At 38.3% G+C, this 16,011-nt stretch overlaps 1 protein-coding gene across 3 annotated transcripts in view; it reads left to right on the plus strand.

Moving 5' to 3' along the window:
- Nucleotides 1-14,450: 14,450 nt before the first annotated feature.
- The window catches only part of POT1 (protection of telomeres 1), a 115,686-nt gene continuing 114,125 nt past the window's right edge, over nucleotides 14,451-16,011 (plus strand). The window contains exon 1 of one of the 3 annotated variants that reach the window (XM_072652840.1): nucleotides 14,451-14,539. The gene's annotated coding sequence lies outside the window, so the exon portion shown is untranslated. Of the gene's footprint in view, nucleotides 15,127-15,247; nucleotides 15,451-16,011 lie in introns of those variants that run through there. The other 2 variants (XM_072652841.1, XM_072652842.1) reach the window with 2 other exon arrangements.

Genomic DNA, 16,011 nt, shown 5'->3' on the forward strand with positions numbered 1-16,011 from the left:
TGGCTCTTCTATGTTTAATTTTCTATTGATAAAGATGCACTTAATGAAGCTTGTTTATGTGTTCTCCAATACTCCAGTATTCCAATGGTTCTATCATTCTCTCAGTGGAGGCAGGTAGGTGGTATACTGGCTAAAAGCACCGGACTTGGAGTCAGGAAGACCTGAGTTCAAATCCTACCTTGGATGCTTTATAGCTATGTGACTCTGGGCAAATCACTTAACCTTGTTCTGTCTCACTTTTCTCATCTGTAAAATGGGGATAATAATAGCACCTACTTCACAGGGTTGTTGTGAAGATGAAATGAGATAATATGTGCATGTATATATATACACATATATGTGCATATATATACATATATACACATGTATGTATATATACATGTATGCACAGTACTTTATAAATTTTAAAGTACACATAAATAAGAACAAATATAATAATAAGAAGAAATACTATTATTATTATCAGTGAGGGCAGACCCTCTGAGATACAGATGATGCATATCAAAACTCTTCAATGTCTTCACATTCCTTGTACCTCCTGGCCATGTTTTTCCATAAATTTGCCGTGTTAGGGTCGGGGAGTAAGGGGAGGAATTTTACTAGGACTTTCCTTGCATTGTTTTAAGGCTATATGGATAACATTAAAACACAAAGACTAATGGCTCATCCTTCATGCTTTTTACATGATTGATCTTTCTTTTTTTCTGATGTTATATAAAATGACAGGATCGTACTAAACAGCCTCTAAGGTCCCTTTCTATTGCTAGATCCATGATCCTAGTAGCAACAACTATTCACGTTTATGAAGTCTACTACTCATTAGACAGAAAATTATTTTGACTTTTCTTAAAGCTGAATATTTTGCATTTAGAGTTTTACACAGAGACTGCCTTCCCTCAGTTTAAAAAAAATTATAACTTAGTACACTTATCACACTAATTACCAGCTTTGGCGCAGCTTTTTCATGCTGCTTAAGAGGCATAGAAAATAATAATGAATTGTTTTGGCATTGGTTTGACTTTTTTGTCTTACCTACTTGGTTCATTTCTTAAAAAAAATTCTTCCTGTCTTATGTTATATATTTCTGTTAAACTTGCTTCCTTTCATTTATATATCATTACTCATTGCTGATGCAAAATTCCCCTGCTGGCATAAATCACAATTTGTTTTGTTAATAAATCCCAGGGATTAAAATGCTTTTCGGTGTCTTTTAAGGAAGGATTAAAAAAACCTTGTGTGTCTTTACTGTTAATTTCTAATTTTTATAAAAACCAGATATGTGGGAATGTTTTTAATCAGAATAAAACTTTTAAAAGTTGACATAATTCTGGAGTTTATAAAAAAAACTCAGGACACAGTGATAATGTCATTAATAATCAAAGTGTAAGAGCACAAGGACAAAAGTGATTAGAATAGATACATAGTTATGATAAACAAATGTTCAATTACTTGTGAAATCTTACTAATTATGCTAGTAAGAGACAGATTAGAGTTTTGGTCAAATATAGAAATGACAGAAATAGTCACTTTAATCAGTCAGTCAACAATATTTATTAAGCCCTACTATGTGCCAGGCAAAAATGGTCCTTGACCTTTGAGGAGTTCACATTCCTTTGGGAAAGTCAACATGTAAATAACTGAGTACATACAAGACATTTACAGATCAAAAGGACAGAATTCTCAGAGGGGAAGGCGCTAACTAGCACCTGGGAAGAAGGAGAAATATGTCCTGAAGATGGTGGAATTTGGGCTGAATCTTGAGGGAAGCCTGGGAAGCTAAGAGGCCAGTGGTCTCCAACTAACACATTTATTATGTGCCTAACTGCCACTAAATTTTCCCCTCCTGAAATCTGTACGGATCCCTAGAGGCCAAGAAAGAAAATGAGAAAAGAGAGAAAATGGAAGTAAACTTAGAAAATGAGTAAGGAGTTAGAGATAGGTGATAAAATTGTATAGAAAAAGGAAGGACTGGAAGCTACTTGGAGTTAGAGGTAATGAGGGCACTAGAGATAACTGTGCAACTATAGAGAAGTGAAAGAAATCCTATCCTCACTAGAAATCAGTAAGACAAACAATTATTTGTCTTCTACTTCGGAGGTACTTCTGGGTTCCAAATAACCTTAAGGATGTAGGCAGGAGAAAAACACTCAACTGAGAATCAGGAGACCTTGGCTTGAAGTCCAGTCTTGGGCAAAAATCTTAACTTCGAGCCTCAGATTCTCATCTTTAAAATGAGATTAGAATAAATAATTGCTATGCTTCCTTCCAGTGCTGCAGACACATGGTTTTGATGGCCATTTTTGAGGATGCCTATTTGGTACTGAGCCTAGAAATCTTCACTGGTTTGGAAGAATCTAGTACAGCTTTGTTGGTGGTGGTGGTGGTCAGTTGTTTAAATTGTATCTGACTCTGTCACCCCATTTGATATTTCCTTGACCAAAATACTGGAGTGGCTGGCTATTTCCTTCTCTAGCACATTTTACAGATAGGGGAACTGAGGCAAACAGGGTTAAGTGACTTGCCCAGGGTCACACAGCTAGTAAGTGTCTGAGACCAGATTTGAACTCAGGAAGATAAGTCTTCCTATCTCTGGACCTGGACCTCTATTCACTGTGCCACCTGGCAGCCCTTGTGGAGCTTTAATGCCAATCAAAGGCATTCATATTTATTCTAGGGAAATTCTGGATGTGTATAACCACAACTATGAAGGTTTAGGGGGGAAAAGTGTAATATGAGGTACCCTCATAGGTTAGCTAAATCTATAGATGTGGCTTGTGAGTGGTATGGATAGATATATCTGAGATCTGGCTTGCCTCTGTGTACAAGAGAGGAGAGCCTTGTCTAATGCCTATAGCACAGAATACTGGGGGTTTGGAGGGAAGGAGGAGAAATAAGGCAGGCCTCAGGAACTCCACTGATAGAGATATCAGGCTTATTATCTGCCACTTCTGAAAAATCTCTGGTCTACTGGTACAGTTCTGGGTCCAGAAGGAAAGCTACACTCACTAGTTTAGCTCCTTCCATTAAAATGCTAATCGCACAAAAAAAATTGCAAATGGTGAAAAGCAAGCGAACCCATTCCTCCAAGCAAAGAGTAAACAGAATTGGAAGAGCTACACAGATTAGGTTATACTAAAAAATACACAAGAATAAAACAGCTCAAACCAAGAGAGGAAAGAAAATCTCACCCAAAGGAGGCCAATTCTAACAGCCTCTAAAATTTTAAGCAAGTTAATTTATGATGGAGTTGGCTTCCTATGTATGTTTTTGGTTCCAAAACCTTCTCTCTCTCTACTCCCTGGCATCAACTCAGTAAGTCCTTTATGCAGTTACACGTCATTCCCCTCTCTATTCTCTCTGACAATCAAGAGTCATGCCTCCCTCAGTATATGTAGCAGCATACTAAAAACATGCCAGGCTCTGGTGAAAACTGGGTTACAAAGAGAGGAAAAAAATAATAGAAACTCCTTTCTTGGATTAGGAAACTGTGATTCAACTATTGATGAACCACAATTCCAAAGAACTGGTGATAAAACATACCATCCATCTCCTGAAAGAGAAATGATGCATTCAAATTGCGGAATGAGATGTGTATGTTTGGACAAATTCAATGTGGTGACTTGCTTTGTTTGATATGAATTAATTTTTTTAATTTAGTTTGGGAGTGGGGGAATGTGTATGGAGAGAGAAGCATGAAGGGAGAAAGAAACTAGAGTCGTGTCTTCCCCTCCCTGATCCACCCCAAGTACAAAGAGAAAGAAAGACAAAAGGATCGCAGAAACCTATTTTTGAAATGCATAAAGGAGAACAGAAGGAATCACAGACATGCAGGACAGCTTGTTGAAAGGATATGTTGAATTAATTATAATTATATACTTGAAAAGGAAAGCAAACTATAATAGCAGAGATTGATAGTTTCCTGTGCAATTCTGTTTTTACTGTGAATATGAATGGCTCATTTCAGTGGGTGTTTGTTAAGTTCAGAATTTTAAAAATGGGGAAAATTCTTCTTTTCCTCTTTTGCTCTGCCTTACAAAAATTTGTTAGAAAATGTGTACATTGGGGTTATTACTTTTGTTGGAGTGGTGAATAAAATATCTAAAATATTCAGATGTTGTTATGTGGCCTTTACCATTACAAAATACCTCCTTAAAACTATGAAATAGGCTATTTAAAAATGTAAAGCAATCTACGGTATCAGTTCATTACAATTTCTATGCCTTCAAGACAAACAGCACAATATAATTCTCAAATGCAAGAGCAAGACTATTTACAAATCCAAGGATGATGGTGACAAGTGGGGGCACTACTATTTTCTCAAGGGAAGGGAGGAAAAGTCAATGATTTTTCTTTTTTTAATTTAAAATTCTATTTCTTTAATCAAGCTGGCAACATTTGGTAAGCACCTAATAAGTGCTAGGCCCTTTGCTAAACTGCTTAGGATTCAAAAAAGATACAAAAAAATGCTCCCCGCCCTCAAGGAACTTACAATCTAATGGAGAAGACCACATGAAGACAAATACATCCAAAGAAAGCTATAGACAGGATAAATATGAGATAAATAATAAAGGAAAGACACTGCAATTAAGAGGGGTTGGGAAAAAGTTTCTTGTAGAAGGTAAGATTTTAGTTGGGAAGAAGGGAGCAGGCAGTATGTGTGTGTGACATGATTAGACCTGTGCTTCAGGACAATCACTTTAGTGCCTGAATGATTGGAGTGTGGAGAGACTTGAGGCAGGCAGACCCTCCAGCAAGTTATTGCAATAATCCAGGTGTGACGTAATGAGGGCCTGCATCAGAGTGGTGGCAGTGTCAGAGGAGAGAAGGGGGCTACTCAGTGGATGCTGCAAAGGTGAAACTGACAGGCCTTGGCAACAGATTGGATATGGTGGGGGAGGGGGAGGGGGTATTGTGAGGGATCCAGGATAACTCCTAGGTTGTGAGGTTGAAGGACTGGGAGCATGATGTTGTCTTCCACAGTAATAGGGAAATGAGGAATGGGATAGTTTTTATGGGGAAAGATAATTAGTTCCATTTTGGACATATCCTATTTAAGATGTCTACTGGACATACAGTTTGAGATATCTAAAAGGCAGTTGAAGTTCAATAGAGAGTTTGGGGCAAGAAAGGTAGACTTGAGAATCATCAGTATAGAGATAATAATTAAATCAATGGGAGCTGATGAGATCACCAAGTGAAGCAGTATAGAGGGAGAAGAGAAGACCCAAGACAGAACCTTGAGGGACACCTATGGTTAGTTAGAGGTCATGATCTGAAAGAGGATCCAGGAAAAGTGACTGAGAAGGAATGGACAGATATGTAGGATGAGAACCAGGAGAGTGGTGTTCCTGAAAACCTACAGAGAAGAAACTATCAAGGAGGAGAGAGTGATCAACAGTGTCAAAGGCTGCAGAGGTCAAGGAAAATGAGGATAGAGAAAAGTCAATTGGATTTGGCAACTTAGGGATCATTAGTAACTTTGGAGAGAGCAGTTTTGGAAGAAAGGGGTTAAAAGAGACTGAGGAGAGAAAGTGGAGATACTTATTGTAGACCTTTCAAAGAGTTTAGCTACAAAAGACAGAAGAGATATAGGATAACTGCAGGACAGAAGGATCACGTGAAGTTTTTTCAGGATGGGGGCAACACCGCTATGTCTCTTAACAGTAGAAAATGAGCCAGTAGACAGGGAGAGATGGAACATAAGTGGGACTGGTGATATCTGCCTTCTTTTCTTCCCAGCACTCCTCCATATCACCCTTTTCCCACTCTCCACTGGGAAAGAAAGAAAAGCAACATATATAGTCAATTGTCTTCTTTTCTTGCAGACTCCCTATCTTCTTATAGACTTACTGTCTAGAGCTGTGGATCTCAAGGTCTGGGCCAAGGATCCCTGGGTCCCAAGATTCTTTCAGGGCAATTTCAAGGTCAAAATTATTTTCCTAATAATACTAAAAAATTTTAATTTTTGATATGGTAAATATTGATAGATATAACCTGCAGAAACAACATCTCTTTGGGGAATCCTCAACAATTTTTAAGTGTAGGAGTTTGAAAACTGCTAGTATAGAAGTTGGTGGGTATCTTCCTGCGTTTCTGATAAAATATCTAAGAAAATGGAAGTGAAATTATGAATCTAGTTCATACTAACTTTAGTGGTATGAACTATTATTCTCATGGTTTTTTTCTGATTCTCATTAACTGGCAAAAACTAAACAATGTTGGATTCCATAAAGTTCAGTGGCTTATTGAAGCATTTAAAAGTAAAATCAGTGAGTAATTTTGAAATTATGTTCAATAAAGCATCATTTTAAATTTAATGTAGCACGAATATTGTTCATGCAGGTTATATGTATGTCCAAATGGGCTTGTATAAATGTAGCTTTCAAGGCGGTATAGACACCTCTAAAATTTCATCCATTCCTCTCTAAGGGAAAATTTTATTCCTGCCAGGAGAGGAAAAGGATTTGGGGGGGTGTAAAGCTACCTTCTCTGCTCTGCTCCTAGAAGAGATATTGGACTAGAATAATATCTACTTGGCCCTTTAAATATTATTAATGTATGGGAAATAATTTTTAGCTTTAAGTCACTTTGCTGATCACTCTCTCTTAACAAGGGGGGGGGGGGGCGGAGAGGAGAGGGATATACCAAGTTATTTCTGAAGCTTTGCCTCCCTTTCCACCAAATGCTAGTTGCCAAAGACCATCACAGTAGTGAATAGGGTACAAACCCACTGATCTAAGCCAAAAGCAAACAGACATCAGCGAAGTTACACAGAATAGAATATGCCAGGCAATATACAGAATGAATGAGCTCTACCCCTGGGACTAAAAAAGTTCAGCTCAACCACAGAGTCTCGGATCTCCCCCAAGGAGAAATTCCTCAAAGTCTTTAGTAAAGCAATCTGAAAATAAGTTACTTTACACGACCATTTCTTTTTTTTCTTCTTCTTTTCTTTTTTCTATTTTCTTTTATAAAAATTTATTTATTTTTAGTTTTCAACATTCATAACATTTTGAGTTCTATTTTTCCCCCTTCTTCCCTACCCCCTCCCAAAGATAGCATATAATTTGATATAGGTATATATTTACAATCATATTAAACATTTCCATATAAGTCATGTTGTAAAGAAGAATCAGAACCAAAGGAAAAACTGCAAGAAAGAAAAAGAAAAAGAAGTCCTATGCTTTGATCTGATTCAGACTCCATATTTCTTTCTCTGGATGTGCACTTTCTAGTCTTTTGGAATGATCTTAAATCATTACACTGCTTAGCAGAACTAAGTCTATCAAAGCTGGCCATTACACAACGTTGCTGTTACTGTGTGCAACGATCTCCTGGTTTGGCTCACTTCACTCAGCATCAGTTCATCTAAGTCTTTCCAGCTTTTCTGAAATCCCCCTGCTCATCATTTCTTATGGAATAATAGTATTCCATCACATTCACATAACATAACTTGTTCAGCTATTCCTCAACTGATGGGCATCCTCTCAATTTCCAATTCTTTGCTACTACAAAAAAAAAGAGCTGCTATAAATATTTTTGTACATGTGGGTCCTTTTCCCTCCATGTCCACTTCCCAGAATCTTTTTTCTCCCTCTCATAACTTTTCTTTGAACAGGGCCTAGAAGTTTATATGCCCTTTCTCGTAGCTGGAAGCCAAAAGAAAAAACTCTCCTCTTCCAAACTCTCAACGACTGCCTCTCTAGTCATTTTGTGCCTCTACTCTGAACATCTCCTATTAGAATGTGACATCCCTGAGGACAGAGACTATGTTTTTACCTTTCTTTGTATCTCTAGTTATTATCACAGTACCAGGCATGTGGTGTTCAAAAAAGCTTTACTGGTTGACTCTCTGCTAGGTTGGGTCAAAGAACTTGAATTGAGGATTTTCAGTTGTCTGTCTCTGTATTCTCTGAAGTCCACTGGAGAAGAACTTTCACCAACTAAATGTCAGTATTAAGGAAGCCTAGATGAAGGTTTTGCTGAGATGCTTAAAACAAATAAAGTAGTGATATGGAATGAAAACCGGGCTGAGAGTCAGGAAACTCAAATTCCACATATGCCACCAACTAGCTGTGTGATTTTGGAAAAACATTCTCAAGGCCTTGACTTGCTCATCTATAAAAAGAGGGAGCTGAATCATACGATCTGTAAGGCACTTATTTTAATGTTCTGTGATTCTAGCATTTGCTTGAAAGTGTAAGAGAGGCTATATTGATAACATGAATTATGTAAAATGAGGGTTGCCAGTGGACAGCTCATGATCTACATGTCCAAAGTTAGAACCGGTTGTTTATAATACAGAAGAAATGCCTTGCAAGCACAGAATGTGGATTTAAGGTTCTTACAATCACTGGTACCTACTTCAATAGTTAAAACTCATGATACACACTCTATTTACTTTTCATAACTACTGTTTCCAAATATGTACTAAAATAATTTCCAATTCAAGCCAGCATTTATCAAGCACCCACTATATGTAACACTGTAATAGTCCCTGCCCTCCAGGACCTTATATATTCTTGAAAGCAAATACACAGAGAGAAAGGTGATTCAAGGACATAAAAATATTCCTTTCCCTCAGGACAATTAATTAGAAATCTAAAACTGCAGTATTATTTTGCCTGACTATATTGTACATTCTAATCTGTCAGAAAGACACAAAGTTGTGAGCATTGTGGGAGGTTTGGGGCAGAAACAACCCTAAAATAAATGAATTCAATCAGAAGTGTTTTTTTCATACAAGTGTATTTTCCTCCCTAGATGAAGATAGTATTATTGACCCTTCACGTATAGAATGTTTTTAAAATTTAGAATAACAGAATCACAACACCAGGAGAAATTTCAAGCAACAAGTCCAACCAATACTTGAACAAGAATCTCTTCCAGATCATATCTGAAAAATTGTCATCCAGTCTTTGTTTGAAGACCTACAGGGAGAGCGAAACCGATTGTGCCTATAGATGTATCTACTATTAGGAGGTTTTTCTTTACATCAAGCCTAAATTTGCCTTTTTACTAGTTATCCATTGTTTCTACCTCTGTTCTCTGGGACTAAGAATTAGTCTAATATGTTCTACACTGACAGGCATTCAAATATTTGAAGACAGCTTTTACATCCCTCAAATCTTTTCATCTCCAAGTTAACCTCCCCAGGTTCTGTCCGTCAATCTACAAATTACATGATTTTGAGAACTTTCATCATCTTGCTTATGCTCAGTTTAGCATTCTGAAAAAATGTGGCACCCAAACTGAAAAAGGCATTTCAGATATGGGCTGACCAGAGCAGAGTAGAAGGACAAAGGAAGCTCTTTAGTCCTAGACAGTGTCTTCCTTAATGTAGAATAACTGCACTAAAGTTAGAGGCATTGGCAATATTGCATGGCCATATTCCAGTTGTTATATAGACCTTATAGTCTACCCAACACAACACTCCCATATCAATTTTTTTTCTGATAAACTGCTTTCCTCATTTGAACTTAAGAAGTTGAATTCTGAACATGTCTAAGACTTCACATTAAGTTTCATCTGCATTAAGTTTCATCTTCTTCTATTTGGCCCAGCATTCTAGTCTGTCATTTTTAAATAGATGCTGTCATCCAATGTGTTAGCTATTCTTGTCAGCTTTGTGTCATCTACAAATTTGATAAGCATGTCATCTATTCCTTCATTCAAGGCATTGATAAAAATGTTAAATAGCACAAGGCTGAGTTCTTTTTCCCATCAATGGTGACAGGTTTGCACTGATCTAACCAGTCTTGCTCACTCCCTCTTGTGACAGCTGGCAGTCTGTGATCAAGTTAACTTGTTTATACAATGACTGAACTGTGACTTTAGCCATCCAAGGTAAAGAGCAAACAACAATTTTCTATGCCTCAGTTGTTCAATGTTTAAAAATTATTGCACAGGGTATTTCTCCCATGTAATACCTAATAATGCTTTATAAAAAGGAAGTACTCAGTAATCTGAATTGCTTTGTTTATAAGGTAAGAATGTAATTCTTATTGTATGTATCGGTGTCTGCCTTTCCCTAAATGTAATTAAATATGTACATTTCACATTTAATAGTTTATTGAAACAGGAAGTTGGGCAATTTTAAACCCAAGTTGGATAATATTAAAGCAGGTGATAGGTGAAGTATTAGAGTTGGGAAGACCTCAGTTGAAGTCCTGCATTAGACACTTACAAGTGTGACTTTGTGCAAGTCACTTATTCTCTAAGCCTCATTTCCCTCACCTATAAATTGGGTGTAATAATAGCCCCTGCCTCCAAAGGCTGTTGTGAGGAACAAGTCTAAAGGACAGGACTTGTAAAGAGCTTCGCAAACCTTAAAGTATTAATATGAATGCTATTACCATTCTCAAGTTGTTTTATGTTTTTACTTGTCTTCCCATCCAGATTGTAATTTTGAGTACGGAATAACATATTTCTTTTAATCTCTCTATACTTCTAGTATAATATTAAACAGGTAGGTTAGTAATACAGCACTTCATAAAAGCAGAATACCTCAAGCTCCAGAATGAAATCAAGTTTAAGAATAGTCACTTGAGGAATTGCCTTTAAATAAAAAAAAAAGCTGTCTACAAAGATTTCAGCTCACTCAGGAAATTGCTAAGGTTGAGGAAGATATGAATGTGGAGGTGTACTTACTGATGAAAGAAGCCAAAGCCAGACTCACAGGAAGGCAAACACCATTATCTCTGGTTCTCAGCAAATCTAACACTCACACAGAAGAAGAAAATATGGATACAAACTCACACAAATCTCTAACTGCTGATCCTAAGCTGCTGAAGTTGATGGGACTTGCTGTGTTTTAATATACTTTCCATAAAGTTTTATAACGTTCCTAAAAGATCATATTGGCACTTGCCACATTGATTTCCTACCTGGTGATGCTCATGAGCTAATTTACAGCAGAACAAAGACTTAAAGACACAAAACTCTATAAACTAAAACACAAAACTCATCATTTATTCAAAGATTTCTTTAGTGCCCATGTGAAATGCATTGAGAACAATACAAACAGAAATTGATATGTGGCTCCTGCAAGTCAGAAATTTAAAATTTCTGAATTCATGTAAACAGCTATTATACTTTAAAACTCTGCCCCAAGAGTAAAAGATCTCACAATTTGGACTACATAGTTTCTTTTTTTGAAGAATTACATCATAGGTACAGTAATCAGAAATGCCACTGCTTTTGGAGGAGATGTGTCAATCAACTCCCTGAGGCCTCCACTTAACATCTTCCAGACTTCCCAAACTCAAAAACCCCTCTTAGGCTACCAGGCCTCTTTAAGTGTGATATTTCCTATTAAAATGCACATTTAATGAGGGCAAAGCCTATTTGCCTTTTATATTTCTGTCCCTAGTGCATAGCATATTGTCATGGTTTAGTCCTGTCAGATGCTTCATGAGCTCATTTGGGGTTTTTCTGGCAAAGACACAAGAGTGGTTTGTCATTTAAGGTAAACAGGGTTGAGTGATTTGCCCAGGGTCACACAGCTACTTTCTGAGTCCAAATCTGAGCTCAGTTCTTACTGACTCTGTGACTCCATACCAGGCCCTCAATTTACTATGCCACTTACCTGCCCTGGTTATCATATAGTAAACAATAACCATTTTTTTCATTCAATTCATTCATTCATTAATACTAAAGACACAGCACTGACATATACAAAAATATTACAATCTTTTTCTCTTTGGATATATTTGTATGTTGTCTACTAGGATCATAAATCTAAAGCTGTAAGGAAACTTACATCTAATTCAACTATTTTATAGAGGAACTATAACCCAGAGAAGCTAGAAAATTTGCTCATTGTCTGACAAATAGTATAGGTAGATGAACTGAGAGAACTCTGATGCTGAACCCTTGTCCCAGCCCAGGGCTCTCCTACCACACTGTGTTTGTTGCCTACTTGTCTATCAACTAAATCAGAGAATTTATGTTGGACATGTTATCAGTAGAGGCTTTACAATCTTTGTGCTAAATGTTGTCCATAATTCTGATCTTTAAAAATGATGAAAGGCTTATATATTTTTCAAATTGATAGTAAAGTTAGTAAATGTATCTTACTACCAATTCAGAAAACGTCCTTTCCTTCCAACTTGATATAAAACAATGTATCCGCTAGTTTTCAGTCCATACAAATGTTCATTAGTAAGTCCACTTCAATTGATTTTAAGGAAGATTTAGGAAATAATCATTAAGGATTTATTATATTTCTAATAATATCATGTTTTCTCAGTTATTAATTTTATAATTCAATTCAAGCTAATTATTAGCCATCCCTTTCTACAGAAAAAAAAAAAGAGATTTCCTAGGGCTTTTCTTTGGCTCCCTCTCAATCCATTCTATTCCTTGGTTATAGAGTTTAAATCATCCCTCAGGATTTGTAATATCCCCTATAGAACTCTGTACCCCACCAAGTCCCTTTTAGTCTCAACAGGTCCAGAATTCTTTTTCAATCATTCATATACTTCATGGGTTAGGGCAAAAGTTAATATCTACAGGAATGAGCAAAAAGAAGTCTTGAGCTCACTCCTTTGGCAGGGCACTGGACACTGTAAACTGGTTATTCATGAGCATTAAAGATGCCACTCAAATCTTTCTTTACTCCTCTCAAAATATATACAGTTCTTGAAAAGCTCAAGAAGCTCTTTCAGAATGTCTTTGGAAGATTAATTAGAAGGATGACTTTTTAGAATCATTTTGCTTACAAAACACCTGATTAACAAATCAACATTATTAGAGAGATAAGGAACTGGAGTGGAAAAGGTGGAATTTGGGTGAGAACTCTGAAATTTCTGTTCCACTACTTACTGTGTGAGAGTGGGGTAAACTATTTAATCCCTCTGAAACTCAGCTTTCTCATCTATAAAAAAGGAACACTAATACTTTACCTAATTGTTGTTGTTGTGTTTGTCCTTCATTCTGGAAGAGGACCATGACATCAAGATGATGACATGACTTGCAGCTGACTTTGATTTGAGTGAGGAAGGGCTGGGCAAGGTCACCAACCTCACTTTCTCCTCCTGAGCCATCTGGGTCCAGTGGCCTGATATTCATCAGAATAACAGGAGATGGCCCAGGATGCAGTGGGGGACCTTGCCCCTTTCAGGCTAAGGTCCTCTAGCATTCTCACTCATTCAATGAATACTTATCAAAGAGGGTTTTGATGAACTCCTTAGAAAGGTAAAGGACAGCTAGGTGGTGCAGTGGCCTGGAGTCAGGAAGAACTGAGTTGAAATCAGTCCTCTTAGCTGTGTGAACCTGGGCAAGTCACTTCACCCTGTTTGTCAGTTTCCTCATCTGGAAAATGAGTTGGAGAAGGAAATGGCAAACCACTCCAGTTTCTTTACCAAGAAAATCCCAACTGGGAACACAAAGAATTGGACATGACTGAAAAACACAGGAAGGCAAGCTTTAAGATATGTAAACAAGTTACTACATATTCAATGTCCACGGGTCCTTATCATACACAAACATTTTTCATTAGTGTTCACGTTTTCACATGTATATTTCTATTGCTTTTCTGTCACAGCACATCTTTCAAAACTGCTTTGTGATATATATATATATATATATAATATAAATAACGGACATGTATACGTATTGTGTAATATTTTATATTTATACACATTTATATAAAATATATAATGGACAAAGACAGAAATTGGATATCAGATCTCTCACTGATTTGAGTGAGGGGATCCTCATGAATGGATCCAATGACTGGCAGGCAAACCTTGATAATTTCCAAGGTCTCTGCCAGCTCTGACCATGATTCTTCACACGTATAAATAGAGAATATAAAGCAATAATTTGTCACACCAACACACCTGGTCAGATTTATTGAACAAATGATTTGCAACGTTAACAATCATAGCCTTGTTGTTATCATATCTGTAGACTTTAAGGTTTGTTAAGCTCTTTTCTGTCATCTCATCTGAGCCTCACAACAACCCACCGAAGTAGGTGATGTTATATCCTCATTTTACAGATGAGGAAACTGAGGCTGAAAGGTTTAAGTGACTTTCCCAGAGTCACACAGCCGGTAAGTGTCTGAGTGTGGATTTGAACTCAGGTCTTTCTGACTCCCTTACGACTGAAACGATTAAGAACAACAAAAAATAAAAGGTGCAGGGTGGAGTAGCCGACCTCACTTTAACTCTTATGGGTCACAGTTACCTGTAAAATAAGGGGTGTGGACTGGGAGTATACGACTTTCTGGGACTCAGTTTACTTCTCTGTAAAATAAGGGATGGAGTAGGATTCTTCTGGCCGTAAGATCCTATAGCACAAACTCTCAGGGAAGCGACGTTCACACAGTAAACTCAACTTCGTTTAAACGTACCTCAATTTCCCTTCGTCACGGTAAGCAACAGGGCAAATTTGCCAGAAAGGAAGAAGCAGGAAGTAGCGTCCTTTCCACCAGTGCGCAAGCGCAGGCGGCGGCGCATGAGCAATACGAATTTAACGCCGCGATGTAGCGTAGCGTCCTCCGCACTTCCGGATTTTGTGGGCGGCCGCGCGGGTGAGTTGATTTTCGTGCTTGGCGGAGTGGCAGCTCCTCCCTAGCGTGAGGGCGCGGGGCAGGGGTGGTGGTCGAAGGTGGGATTGTAGAGAAGAAGAGAAGCGGGTCAGGAGCCAGTAGTTTCCTAAAAGCGTTGCCACTGCATCTGCATGGTTTTGGCTTCGACTTAGCTTGCGGAAGTTATCCGTTACAGTTCCAGCCCCACCATTGTGACTGTCATCCCTCACAGCCCCGCACATTTCAGCGGAGACGTACGTTTTATAAAGCGCCTTCCTCCCTGGGCTTGGAGGGGTAGGTGCCAGTGCTTCCGTCCACTGTACAGAGGAGCAAGATAAAGTCTCCGAGGCAGCCGGGCCGCACAGCTAAGATCTTAGCACCGGTCGGCTAGCGTTTATTAAGCGCCTACTGTGTGCCAGGCGAGGAGGAGCCAGGGAAAGGGAAAAAAAAACAGCCCCCCTGCCCACGAGGAGCTCGCCTTCTAGTGGTGGAAACAAAATGCAGGCGACTGTGTACAAACAAGCTACGTAAATGATGAAATTGGAGGTGGGGAAGGCGCTAAGTTTACCGTAAAGATCTTCTGGCGGAAGGTGGGCCTTAAAAAGGAGCCGGGAGCTGGAGGGGAGGAGGAAGAGAACCGAGACAGGCGGGGCGGGCAGCCAATGAAAACGCTGGCATGCCCTTTGGGGGCGGGACCCTAGAGAGGTCCGTGTCTTTGAATACTCAGTACTCCTGGTGGCGTGGGGTGCCAGAAGGGAGGAAGGGGCTTATGAAGGACTTTAAAAGCCAAACAGGATTTTATATTGGGGGTGCTGCGAGGGGCTTCAGAGGCTGTCTAGCCTAACGTCTCTTTCACGCACATATTATAGATGAGAAAAATTAGATCCAGAGGCTGGTTAAATGACTTCACACAGGTAATAAGTGATGGAGGCCTAGAGCAACATTAGATGTCTCAAATTTAGTCTTATCCTAGCAACAACTCTGGGAGCAAGGTGCTATTATTACTACTTCTGCTACTACTACTACTGCTGCTACTGCTACTACTAGCTAACATTTATATAACACTTACTCATAATGTAGTAGAAAGTATTCTGAACTGGAATTCAGAAGAACTAAGTTCCAATCCCAGTGCTAGCCAGCTTAGCTTGGACAAGCCACTTATCTTTTCTTATTCATTCTCTTAGGAAATGGAAGTGTTTGATTAGATGACCTCTAAAGTATGTTCCAGATCTGCAGTTGGAGAGCCTGTAAATTTATTGACTACCTACTTTGTGTAATAGTGCCATGGATGAGACTGTATAGTGTAGTAATGTTTAGTACTAAATGGAGAGAGATCTTATTTCAGTTCTTGCCTCTACCACTTACTATCCATGTAACCATAGATGTGTGAATGATTTAACCTTTTAGAGCCTTAGTTTCCTTAACTGTAAAGTGAAACAGAACTTACCTTTTCAGTGTTCTGAGTTTCAAGTAAG

Source organism: Notamacropus eugenii, chromosome 3 (genome assembly GCF_028372415.1).
Source record: "Notamacropus eugenii isolate mMacEug1 chromosome 3, mMacEug1.pri_v2, whole genome shotgun sequence".
Taxonomy (NCBI): domain Eukaryota; kingdom Metazoa; phylum Chordata; class Mammalia; order Diprotodontia; family Macropodidae; genus Notamacropus; species Notamacropus eugenii.